This window comes from Chrysochloris asiatica, unplaced genomic scaffold (genome assembly GCF_000296735.1).
Source record: "Chrysochloris asiatica unplaced genomic scaffold, ChrAsi1.0 scaffold00306, whole genome shotgun sequence".
Classification (NCBI taxonomy): Eukaryota; Metazoa; Chordata; class Mammalia; order Afrosoricida; family Chrysochloridae; genus Chrysochloris; species Chrysochloris asiatica.
Window position 1 is genome coordinate 2,590,380 of NW_006408824.1, and position 13,082 is coordinate 2,603,461.

Sequence of the window (13,082 nt, forward strand, 5' to 3'; positions counted from 1 at the left end):
AATGAGATGGATTGGCCAGGTGGCATCATTGATGGTGTCAAGTGTGGCAGCGGTAGTGAGGTTGGCCCAGGATTGGACATTGTTTTGTTCTGCTGTGCATGGGGTCACTATGAGTCGGTTCTGACTCGATGGCATCTGACAACAACAACAAATCTGTGACACCAACACCTTGGCAGCAACAATGGGCTCCAGTGTGACAAAAATTGTGAGACTGTCACAGAATTTGGCAGTGTTTCGTTTTGTTGTGCATAGGGTTGCTATGAGTTGAACTGACTCGATGGCAACTAACAACAGCAAAACTTTGAGAAAATTATTCTGTTATTTATTGTCACACACTTGTGAGATTTCTGTTATAACAACAGTAGACAACTATGTCAAATACCTGTCCTGAAACATATCCTATACAGTATCAATCATTTATGAGTAGTATTTATTATGGTTTCTGTTGTCAGTGAAATTTTTGTAGCTCTTAAATATGCCCTGATTTGACCAGAAAATGTGGTCTTATTGGGGAAAATAAGTAGCACAAAAGGAAAAAAAAGACACTTTGTGTATATAAAAGTTTCAAAATATCTGTTCTCAACTTATCATTGCTTCCTTTAAGAAAGGAACTAGAGACAGGGCCAAAAAGTACACTTCTATCTTTTGCTGTAGAATTTATATGTAGATTTTTCGGTTCTATTTTATAATCATTGTTTTTGACTTTAAGATCTTAAATAAATACTGAATAATGAATGCTTAGTTAGTATAGTTTTAAAATCACTGCTCCACAATGGATCAGATAATATAACTAAATCAATATTTAGTATCAAATTAATGAGAGCATGACAATTATTGCTGTAAGCTTTGTTATTTTAAATACCTTTCTCCTGTTGAAATAATTCTTCTTAAAAATTATTTGAAAGCACACATGAAATGTTCTACAGAGTAGAATTACTGCATATAAAGAAGCCCTTGCTTCAAGTGTCTTTAACATTGATGATTTTTTCATATTGTTGTTGTTTTTAGGTGCCATAGAGTTGGTTCCAACTCATAGCAACACGAATGTACATCAGAAGGAAACTACCCAGTCCTGCACCATCCTCTCACTAATTGCTGTGCTTGAACCCATTGTCACAGCCATTGTTTCAGTGCCTCTTGTAATGGTCTTCCTTTTCTTTACTGACTCTCTACTTTACCAAACATGATGTCTGTGAGAGTTACGGTTTTGTGTCAACTTGAATGGGCCAGGATTCTCAGTGGTTGTACAGTTAAGATGTTTCAGTTTCCCATGATGAAATGTACTATGAGCAGCTAATCAGTTGAAAGGATGTTTCCTCAAGGGTATGGCCTGCTTCCTGGTAGGTCTGGATTCTGCATCATCCAATCTGTGGACTTAAGACATTGGCCTGCTCTATTGCCTCGCGATCCTAGGAATCCTTAGCTGTTGGCCATCTTACCTGCTTGCCTGCTATCTGACCTGCCATTCTTGCTTCATTAGTCCTGCAACTATATGTGTCAGAAGCCTCCAGGCTAACTTCTGAACTATGGACTTGGTATTTGCCCACCTCTAAAACAGCATAAATAGTTTCCTTGATAGATACATACCTCTCTATCCTATATCTTGATTTTGATAAGTGCTATCTTGTTGTTCCAACTCATAGCGACCCTGTATAGGGTTTCTGAGGAGTAGCTGGTGAACTTGAACTGCCTACCTTGTGGTTCAAACAGACCTTGCAAAGTACCCTTAGGATTCCTGGTGTAGTGCTGTAGGATAACATGCTGGACCATAAGATAGGTTTGAGATGCAAGGTTGGTGGTTCAAACCCACCAGCTTCTCCTTGGAAATCCTATACAGGATCACTGTGATTTGGAACCAACTAGATGGCACTTAACAACAACAAGTGCCCTGAGATGGCTCTGACACATAGTGACCCTGTATAGGGTTTTGTTGTTGTTAAGTGCTGAGTCAGTACTGACTCATAGTGACCCTGTATAGGGTTTACTCTGCTTTAACTCATTGCAGGAGCAGAAAGCCTCATCTTTCTCCCAAAGAGTGGCTTGCAGGTTTGAACTGCAGATTTTGTGGTCTGCAGTCCAGTGCTTATCATACAAAGCCACCATGCTACCCTAATATGCTGGGCTGCAAAGTTGGTTTGAACTGCAAGTTTGGTGGTTCAAGCTCACCAGCCCCTCCTCGGAAATCCTGTACAGGGATTTTATGGGTTGGAACTGACTCAATGGCATTTTACAACATCAACAACAGCCATCTATCTATCTATCTACACTTCATTTATCTTGCTTCTCTAGAGAAACCAGACTAAGAGTATGTTCTTCTCTAGGGACTGGTTTAACTTGGTAACATGCCCAAAGTACATAGAAATAAGTAAAAATCTCCAATTTCTTAATCTTTTACTTTAGTGGTTGGTGTGTGAATTTGAATAGTAGTTTTACTAACAGGTGTTCCTTCTAAGCATATGGACATTATCATATCACAGACTATGTTGTATTTCAGAATAGATCTTGAAATGCTCTTTTTGAAGATGAATGTGATGCTATTCCTCTTCAATTTGTCATTCCTGGCAAAGTAGATAATGATTGTCTGATTCAAAATGACCAATACCAGTATGTCTTAGCTCATTTAATCTTTAAGTTATTGATCTTTATCACCTCTGTTTCATTTTTTATTTTTAAGGAGCTCTGGTAGTGTAGTGGTTATGAGTTAGGCTGCTGACTTCAAGGTCAGCAGTTTGAAACTACCAGCCATTCCACGGGAGAAAGATGAGGCTTTCTGTTCCCATAAATATTTACAGCCTCAAAACCCTATACAGGGTTGCTATGAGTCAGAACCGACTCCACAGCACACCACCACCCCCATTTTATTTTTGACAATGTTGTACATTTCATGCTCTGATTATTAATGGATGTTTGCCATTATATCTTCTCAATTTGAGTTTTGCCACATTGGAAAATGAAGGTCCAAAAGAACTTTACTCCACCCACATCATTAAGATTGACTCTAATGTGAGGAAGCAGTTCTTCTCCAGTTGTGCTTTGAGCTCCTTTCAACAGTAGGAGCTCATCTTCTGGTACTACATCAGACAATGTCCTATAGCTATTTATAAGGTTTCAGTGCCCAATGTTTTCAAATGTAGATCATTATGTCCTTCTTCCTTTGCCGAAACTGTTCACCCTGAGGCACCTTTCTAGTATTTGAAATATCAATGGCATAGCTTCTAGTATCACAGCAACATACAAGTCACCACAGTACAACAGTATGCCAGATGAGTGGTAGCCTCGCTAGTGAGTGGATGCACTCCTGAAGATGGTTACTTCTGTCTTCCTCTCCTCCTTAGGTCCTCAGTTTTTAGTGTCCGCAGTACTACAGGCCAAACCCCAGTTCCTGAGATCACCCAGGCAAAACACAGATGGGGATCTTTTGGGACGTGAGCGTTGAGTGCACACCTGCCTCTCTCTCTGTTTCACTGCAGTTCATGCGTCAGTCCTCTCTCTTGATTATCATAGTGAGCATAGTATTCTATGGTGGAGTCTTACTTTAGGTTCCCCTAGAATCCTAAGTAACAATGGCAAATGCAGAAACATGGGCAGCTGACTGCTCTATGGTCAGATGCTCAGGCTTGGCCAGATCCACAGGTATTTTTAATTGAGAGAGAGCTCACATTCTATAGACTTCACCCTTTTAAAGGTTCCATTGAGTGATTTTTAGTATATTCACATAGTGTGAAACCACCATTCCCACACATTTTCATCTCCCAAATCTAACCCCTAAAAGTTCTATACCCAAAGATGCAACTCCCATTCCCACTGCCTTCAGATACTGGTAACCTCTTCTCTGTTTTCTGTCTATATAGTTGCCTATAATAAACAGTATCCTAAAGAATGTAGCCTTTTTTTTTCTGTGGCTTCTTTAGTTTAGCATAATACTTCCAATGTACTCCTTATTGCATCATATCTGTAACCCATTCCTTTTTATATTAAATAATAGCCCTTTTTAAGGATTTAACATTTTTGCTTATTCATGATCACTTGATGGACATTTGGGTTCTTTCCCATATTTGGTTATTGTGAATATGCAACTGTAAACTTTCCTGTTTAAGTTTCTGTGTGAACATAGTTACCAGTCCTCCTGGGCATATATCTAGGAGTAGACTTGCTGGGGAATTCTTTTTAACTTTTTGAGCAACAAATTGTTTTCTAAAGTGGCTTCACCATTTTGCATATTCACCAAAAACCTATGAGTATTCCTGTTTCTCCCCATCAATCTTGGCACTTGTTATTATTTCTTTCTTTGACTTTAATCTTCACTATTGTTGTTGTTGTTGTTAAATACTGTGGGGTCGGTTCCGACTCATAGTGACCCTGCACAGGGTTTCTGAGGCTGAAAATCTTTACAGGAGTAGAAAGCCTCATCTTTCTCCTGTGGAACAGCTGGTAGTTTCGAACTACTGACCTTGAGGTTAGCAGCCCGATTCGTAACGACTACGCTACCAGAGCTCCTTCTATGCTACCAGAGCTCCTTCATAGTGGGTATGAAATGGATTTAAATTGCATTTCCCTAAAACTAATGATTTTGAATTGTAACCTGTTCACTTCCCTAATAAATCTCATAATCATGAGTATTAAAAAGAAGGGGTAGGGGAGGCTTCTGAGGAGACCTGCTGGGTCACTTAAATTTATGGCAGACAGGTCAGTTCAGAAAGTATGGCAACTGTTTTTTTTTGTTGTTGTTGTTGTTTGTTTGTTGACATTTCAAGGGGGTAATCTTGATAGAATTTTTCAAAGGACATAGGGTGATCATGGAGATATTTAAGAAGGAGCATTAAGAAAGTTAAAAATGACATTGGTGAAAAAAAGACTAGGAGATTTGCACTGATGAATTTTTTTCCATCACCAATGCACCTACTCATTCTTTGTTAGTAGCAAGGGCCATTCAACAAGTTATTTTTTGGGAAACCTTAGCCCCACAGCTGTAAAACATTTAAAAGCAGCATGGTTTATGTCACTTGATGATACCAAACTGCCACTTTGATATAATATAAATAAAGTGAAAATAATTTTTCCAGGAAGATTCATAGAGATGGAAACAGAAATATACATGTCAAGTTGGAGAATATGTCAGGAAATAATAGCTTCACATTTTGACATTTTTGTTTAATATAGGTTTTCTATGATTTTGTTGCAATACTTTTGACTTACCCTCATCTGTGTGCCTGCAGCCCATAGATGAGCAAGAGGCCTGAATTAGCCAAAGCATCTTCGGAGCCAGAGAAGGAGCCGAGGACCACAGATCCTAAGATTTACTTCAGCAGGATCTTAGGAGTACTAAATAGGGTTCTCTAGTTTCTGCTTGTGACAATGTGTGGTATAGCTGCCAACACTGAGGTCAAGACTCAAGTTTCAGGTGAATTTCAAAGATGTTCCCAGGGATACAGAGAGACATGGTGCTGGGCCACCACAGGTTGGGAGAGGGAAATTGAAAACACAGACACACATGGGTGATAGAATAGGGACCAAGGTGAAACTGCTGGGATCGAATCCAGAAAAGCTGATGTAGGCAGGGTGCTTGCCAAGGGATTGACAAAGTGTCTCTACTTGTGCAGTGAGAGAGGAACATGAGGAGGAGTGGGATCCAGGCCATGGTGGACACAGCCCAGCTGAAGACCCACAGTAGGACAGGGCTTCTCCAGGTTTGCTTTTCATTTCCACCCTCTATCAGAGGAGGGACTGTTAATGCAAATGTGTTTCCTACTCTTACTGTCCCCTTTTCTCCTTGAGACTTAACATGCAAGTTTGGCTTATACCTTAAACTAAGGAGGATGAAAATTTGGTTCCTCGTCACAAAAATCCTTGGAGGAAGCACTTGCTGGTATAATACAAAGTTCTTGCTCAGGGGATTCTGTCAAGCCAGAGAGGATAAAATTGTAAGCACAGGGCCCAACTCCTCCAGTTTGGGCTAATTTTATTGATGGATTCTTACTGAACACCAGGGTAGGAACCACAGGGCGGTCTTACAGCAACTCCTGCCAGTTAGAGAGCATACTCTTTGGACCTGAACTCAATCCTGTAGCTCCACTAGCTATGCAAGCAATAGGTAGGTATATAGGAATGACAACAAATGAATGAGGTATGCACATCATACAATGATCAACCAATTAAGAAAAAAGGCAACATTTGCCCAAGGCCAAAGCCAGATGATTTAGGAAAGAAAGACGAGTCATAACAAGAAACACATGGAGGAAGTGGGATAAATGATGTTACATTTAGGGGGTTACAATCAATGAGATGAAGCTAAGTGTGTGATGTATTGAATGTAAAACTGATGATATTCTATGGAAACCTTCACTCAAGTTACAATAAAAAGTTAAAAACAAGGTGCGAGCATCATGAGTAAACAGTCTTCAAAAAAGGAAAATGACCCAGGTAAACCAGAAGATCAGGCTTTCAGACAGCGGGTCAGCTGAACTGTTTGAAGGGTGTATAGTGGCTTCACATGCAGGGAAATAACAATGTCCAATGGCAGGTTGTGCTGTGGGTTAATGCGCCAGACTGCAAAGCCATTTGAACTGCAAGGTTGGTGGTTCAAGCTCACCAGCTGCTCCTTGGAAACCCTATACAGGGTCACTATGGGTTGGAATAGACTCGATGGCACTTTACAACAACAACAACAACAATGGCAGGTTTAATTTACAGCAAGTCAGCAAATGTTCCAAAAGATAGGCAATACAGTTAGAATTTTTATAGGGACTAGGTTTTACTTAGTTATTTGGTAAAAACAAACTTACTTAATTAGGCCTAACATCCTGATGTGCACTGAAAGATAATAACTGTACTGCTAACTGAAAGGTCAGTAGTTCATACCCACTAACTGCTCATCGGAATACCTATATAGAATACCTATATAGAATTGTTATGAGTTGGAACAAACTCAACTGCACACATCGACAACAATTGTAGCACCAAGAGTTCTGATGGTGCTGTAGGATAAGCACTGACTGCCTGACAAAGTTCAGCAGTTTAAACTCACCAGCTGCTCTGCAGGAGAAAGATGATGCTTTCTGTTCCTGTTAAGATTTGTTATTGTTGTTAGGTGCTGTACAGTTGGTTTTGACTCAGAGCGACCTTATACATAGCAGACTGAAACACTGCCAGTCCTGTGTCATCGTCACAATCTTTGTTATGTTTGAGCCCTTTGCTGCTGCCACTGTGCCAAGCCATCTTGTTGGAGGTGTTCCTCTTTTTCACTGATCTTCCGTAAAGGTTTCAGTCTTGAAACGCTATGCAGGGTCGCTATGAATCAGAATCAACTTGATAGCAGTGGGTTTGATTTTTTAGTTTATCAAATACCTATCATCACCCACTGCTGAGTTTATTCCAATCATCAGTAACCTCATAGGACAGAGTACAAGTACTTCTTAGGGTTTTCTGAGGCTGAGATATTTATGGAAGCAGAGTGCCTCATCTATATTCTACAGAGCATATGCTGGGTTTGAACTTCAGACCTTGTGGTTAGCAGCCCAATGCTAAACCTACTATATGACCGGGATTCTTTATATTTCCGTTTCATGAAATTAGCCTTTATGTCCCTAAATAGGTTTGGCACTGGAGGATAAGCACTAAACTATTTACCACAAGATCAGAGGTTGAAATCCACAAGCCACTCCTTAGTAACCCTATTCAGGGTCACTATGAGCTAGAAATGACTGCATGGCTCTTAACAACAGTTTACCACATATTTGTATCATGTAAGTCTAATTAGAATTTTTTTCTAGATCTGCTATAATTTGTATCTATTGTAAAAGGAAAATACCTAAATGGATGCCAGAAGAGACTCAGAAACTTGCTCTCCAATGTAGAAATGCTAAAGCCCTTTTTCCATATTTATTCTGTCTGTATGCTGGGCAAATAATCCGAAAATTTGGATTATATGCAGAAGAACATGGCCTCAGGATTTGAGGAAGGCTCATTAACAACCTGCAATATGCAGATGATACAACCTTGCTTGTTAAAACTGAAGAACACTTAAAATATTTATTGATGGAGATCAAAGATCACAGCCTTTGGTACGGGTTGCTCCTCAATATAAAGGACACAAAAATCTTCCTCACTGGACCAATAAATAACATCAAGGTAGATGGAAGAGGTAAAAGAAACAGGATGTGAAAGAGCTGCACAGAAAATTTGAAAGGGCAGCTCAAGAAGACAAAGTCAAATATTATAATGACAGATGCAAAAATCTGGAGTTAGAAAATGAAAAGAGGATAACACAATCAGCATTTCTCAAGCTGAAAGAACTGAAGAAAAAATTCAAGCCCCGGATTTCAATATTGAAGAATTCTATGGTCAAAATATTGAATGATGCAGTAAGCATCAAATATACAGAGTCACTATACCAAAAAGAAATGGTTAATGTGCAACCATTTGAAGAGATACCATATGACCCAGAGCCAATGGTACTGATTGGAGAAATCCAGGTGCACTAGCAAAGAAATAGGCTCCAGGAACTGATAGAATACATATATAAAGATTTCAACTAATTGATGCAGCACTGGAGGCACTTACTCAGCTATGCCAAGGAGTTTGGAAAGCAGCTACCTGGCCAATTTATTGGAAAAGATCATTATTTGTGTCCATTCCAAAGAGAAGTCACCAAATGGAGTGCAGAAATCATTGGACAATATCATTAATATCACATCCAAGTAAAATTTTGCCAAAGACAACTCAAAAAATGGCTTCAACAGTACATTGACAGGTAATGGTCAGAGATCAAAGTCAGATTCAGATGAGGACATGGAACAAAGGGTATCATTGCTGACATCAGATGGATCTTAGCTGAAAATAGAGAATACCTGAAAGATATTAACCTGTGCTTTATCGACTATGCAAAGACTTTTGATTGTGTGCATCATGACAAGCTAGGGATAACATTGTGGAAAACGAGTATTCTGAACACTTAATTTTGCTCATGAGAACTTATACAAGACCAAGAGTCAATTTTTTTTTTTTTTTTTTTTTTAAACAGTACAAGGGGAGACTGAAGGGTTTAAAATTAGGAAAGGTGTGCTTCCACTTTGTATTCTTCACCATACAACAACCTTCCTTGCTGAAAGCAAAGAGGATTTAACATACTTACGATGAAGATCAAAGTTTATAGACTTTGGTATGGGTTACACCTTAATGTAAAGAAAACAAAAATATTCACCTCTGGACCATTAAATAACATCAAGATAAATGGAGAAAAAAATTGAAATTGTCAAAGACTTCATTTTACTAGGATCAACCATGAGCACTCATGGAAGCAGCAGTCAAGAAATCAAATGATGTATTGCATTAGGCAAATCTGCTGCAGAAGACATCTTTTAAGTTTTCAAGAATAAAGATGTCAGTGTGAGGACTAAGGTGTGCCTCACCCAAGCTATGGTATTTTCAATAACTTTATGGAAATGAAAGTTGGATAATGACATAGAAGCTGGATAATGATCATAGAAGAATTGGAGTTATGATGTTGGAAGAGAATATTGAAATTACCATAGACTGCCAGAAGAACAAACAAATCTGTGTTGCAAGAAGTACAGCCAGAATGCTCCTTAGAAGCCAGGATGGCCAGACTTCATCTCTCATACTTTGGATATTTTATCAGGAATGACTAGTTCCTAAAGAAGGACATCATGCTCCATAAAATGGTGGGTTAGTGAAAAGAAAAGGAAGAGCCTCAATGAGATGGATTGGCACAGTGGCAGCAGTAGTGGGCTCAAGGGTAGCAATGATTGTGAGATCAGCACAGGACCTGGCTGTGTTTAGCTCTGTTGTGCATAAGGTCGTTATGAGTCAGTACCTACTTGATACCTGACACCAACAACATTGTAAATAATGTCCCCACTTGTACTTCCTTACCCATATTCAGTTTAGTAGAAAGTTAACAATATATTGTAATGTCTTATGTCTTGCAGGTATGTTTGAATACCTGAATAGTTGAAAGCAGAAAACATGATTTTTTCACCAGAACTCACACCCATACTTGCTTTAATGGTACAAATGGTTCCTATGCTTCTTGACTCAGGTTGTTATTGTTAAGTGCTGTCAAGTCAGTTCCAACTCATAGTCAGAACAAAACATTGCCCTATCCTCCACCATCCTCACAATTGTTGTTAATCTGGAGCTTGTTACTGCTACCACTGTGTCAATGCATCTTGTTTGAGAGCTACCTCTTTTTCCTTGATGAACCATGATGTCCTTCTCTAGTGACTGTTCTCTCTTGATATCATATTCCAAGTATGAGAGATCAAGTCTTAACCATTCTCACATCTACAGAGCATTTTGGCTGTACTTCTGGTTTGGGTCAGACGTACTTAGTCCCCAAACTGTTATCTTTGCTCTTGAACACATTAAAGAGACTTTTTGCAGCAGATTTGCCTAATGCATATGTCTTTAGATTTCTTGCTTCTTCCATGAGTGTTGATTATGGATCCAAGCAAAATGAAGTCTTTGACAACTTCACACTTTTCTTGATTTATCATGATGTCATTTATTGGTTCAGTTGTGAGGATGTTTGTTTTCTTTATTTTGAGGTGCAATCCATACTGAGGGCTGTGGTCTGATTTTCATAGGCAAGTATTTAAAATTCTCTTCATGTCCAGCAAGCAAGTTTGTATCATCTGCATTCCACACATTTTTAAGGTATCTTCCACCAATCCTAATGTCACATTCTTTTCCATATAATTCAATTTCTCAGATTATTTGCTTAGTATACAGATAAATAAGTATGGTGAAAGGATACAACCCTGGCACATATAGTTCATGATTTTAAACCATTCAATATCTCCTTGGTCTATGTACAGATTCCTCAGGAGCACAATAAAGTGTTCTGAATTCCCATTCTTAGCAATATTATTCATAGCTTAGCATGATAAACACAGTTGAAAGTGTTTGCATAGTCAATAAAACACAAGTCAACATCTTTCTTGTATTCACTGCTTTCAGCCACGACCCATCTGATGTCAGCAATGATATTCCTCATATCCTTTTCTGAATCTGGCTTGAACCTCTGGCTCTTCCTTTTCAATGTAGTTTTATAGCTGATTTTGAATTATCTTTAGCAATATTTCACTTGCATTTAATATTAGTGATTTTGTTAGATGGTTTCTGCATTCTGTTGGGTCACCTCACATTGCCTAACATCTCCTTCCTGATAAAAAAGGACATCCTGATGCTTCAAGAATATGGACAATGACTCATTCTTAGCTGCTTCCTACTGAAAAGGGGTATCATTGGGTGGTAGACTTTCCAGTCCCTTGTAAATTAGGGCTGCCACAGATGCACATCCGAGACACTGATCGTTGATGCACAAAGTGCTAGAAGAGAATACAGGGATTGGTTCCAAGAATGCTGTTAGAAGGCCTCTTGGCCTAATCCATTGTATTATTAAGGGCATAGGCTCACTATGCATTGGAACACACCCTTGAATTAGCAGCATTTTATGTACAAAGCTTTAACTCTTTTCATAACAAAAGAGGTTAGTAAATTTAATATGCAAAGTCCAAACATAAGCAGAACTAATATAGTAGCTAAGGGTTCCAGCAATAGACTTAGCCATGTTAAGGAGGGGAGATTTTATTGTTGTTGTTGTTAAGTGCCATTGAGTCTGTTCTGACACGTAGTGACTCTTTTTAGGGTTTCCAAGGAGCAGCTTATGAATTTAAGCTGCCAATTTTATGGTTTGCAGTCCAGTGCTGATCCTATAGTGCAACACCAGGAGATTTTGGTGGTGACCATAAATCTTGGGTAAGGACAATTGTCTGTTCTTGTAGCCACTTACTGTTATCTATGTGTTTTACTTAAAGTTCAAATTATCCAGTTAGATTTATATAAGCAGTAGGATATATTAACAATGGCACAAACCCCACCCTCTTCGACTAGTAGATTTGTTGTTGTTGTTGTTGTTAAGTGGCGTTGAGTTAGTTCCAACTCATAACGATCCTGTATAGGGTTTCCAGTGAGCAGCCGGTGAGCTTGAACCATCAACCTTGTGGTTCAAACTGACTTTGCAGTCCAGTGCATTAACACAAAGCACCACACCAGGACTCAATTGACTATATGATGGTCCATGACAATATTGGCCAATGACTCCAATGATTTTTGAATGGTTCACAGTTGATGAAATATTTTTGAGTAGCTACATGGTTAGTCATAATTCTGTATGCAACAGATCCAGTGGCCACTAGATGGTTACTACTAGGATTAGGAAAGTGAGAATTTCCCTCTTTCTTATTTGAGGAGATATATTAGAGGATGATGAGGAAAAGTCATATTGCAAATCTTTGACTATTTGAAATTCCCTAGTTACAGGGGTCACAAATCCTAGAGTACAAATTCCTCACACTTGGGTTGTATTTAGACACAAGAGTGCCCATGTTCTATTATTCTTACCTTAGCAAAGAAACCATAATCCTCATTCCAAATACAATTAGGAAAAGAAATTTCCCCAGTTACTGGAATTATCAGGATAGCGTAGTGGTTACGAATCAGGCTGCGAACCTTAAGGCCAGAAGTTCGAAACTACCAGCTTCTCCGTGGGAGAAAGATGAGGCGTTCTGCTCCCGTAAAGATTTACAACCTCGGAAACCCTGTACAGGGTCTCTATGGGTCGGAACCGACTCGATGGCACTTAACAACAACAACAACAAACCAGAGTGCAGCTCAAAACTACCAGTGGTTCTTCAGAAGAAAGATGAGGCTTTCTGCTCTCATAAACCTCAGAAACTCTATACAGGGTCACTATGGGTCGGAACTGACTCAACGATACTTAACAACAACAACAACAAAACTAGAGTGCCTAGAAAGTGGGATTGTAAAATAATCAGACTGGTTTTGAAATTGCACCACACATAATGGTGATTACCTGCTGGGAACTCACTAACTTGAAGGTGATTTTGTAGAGCTAAGACCCTGTATTCAGTTATGCCATTTTATTGCCTGTATCAGAGGAGGTGGTTTGGTTCTGAGCCACCAAGGCATCTACAACAAGCTTAACACTTGGGCAGCCCCTTTCTGTCACCTCTATATCCTGATTGTTGTAGACAGTGGTA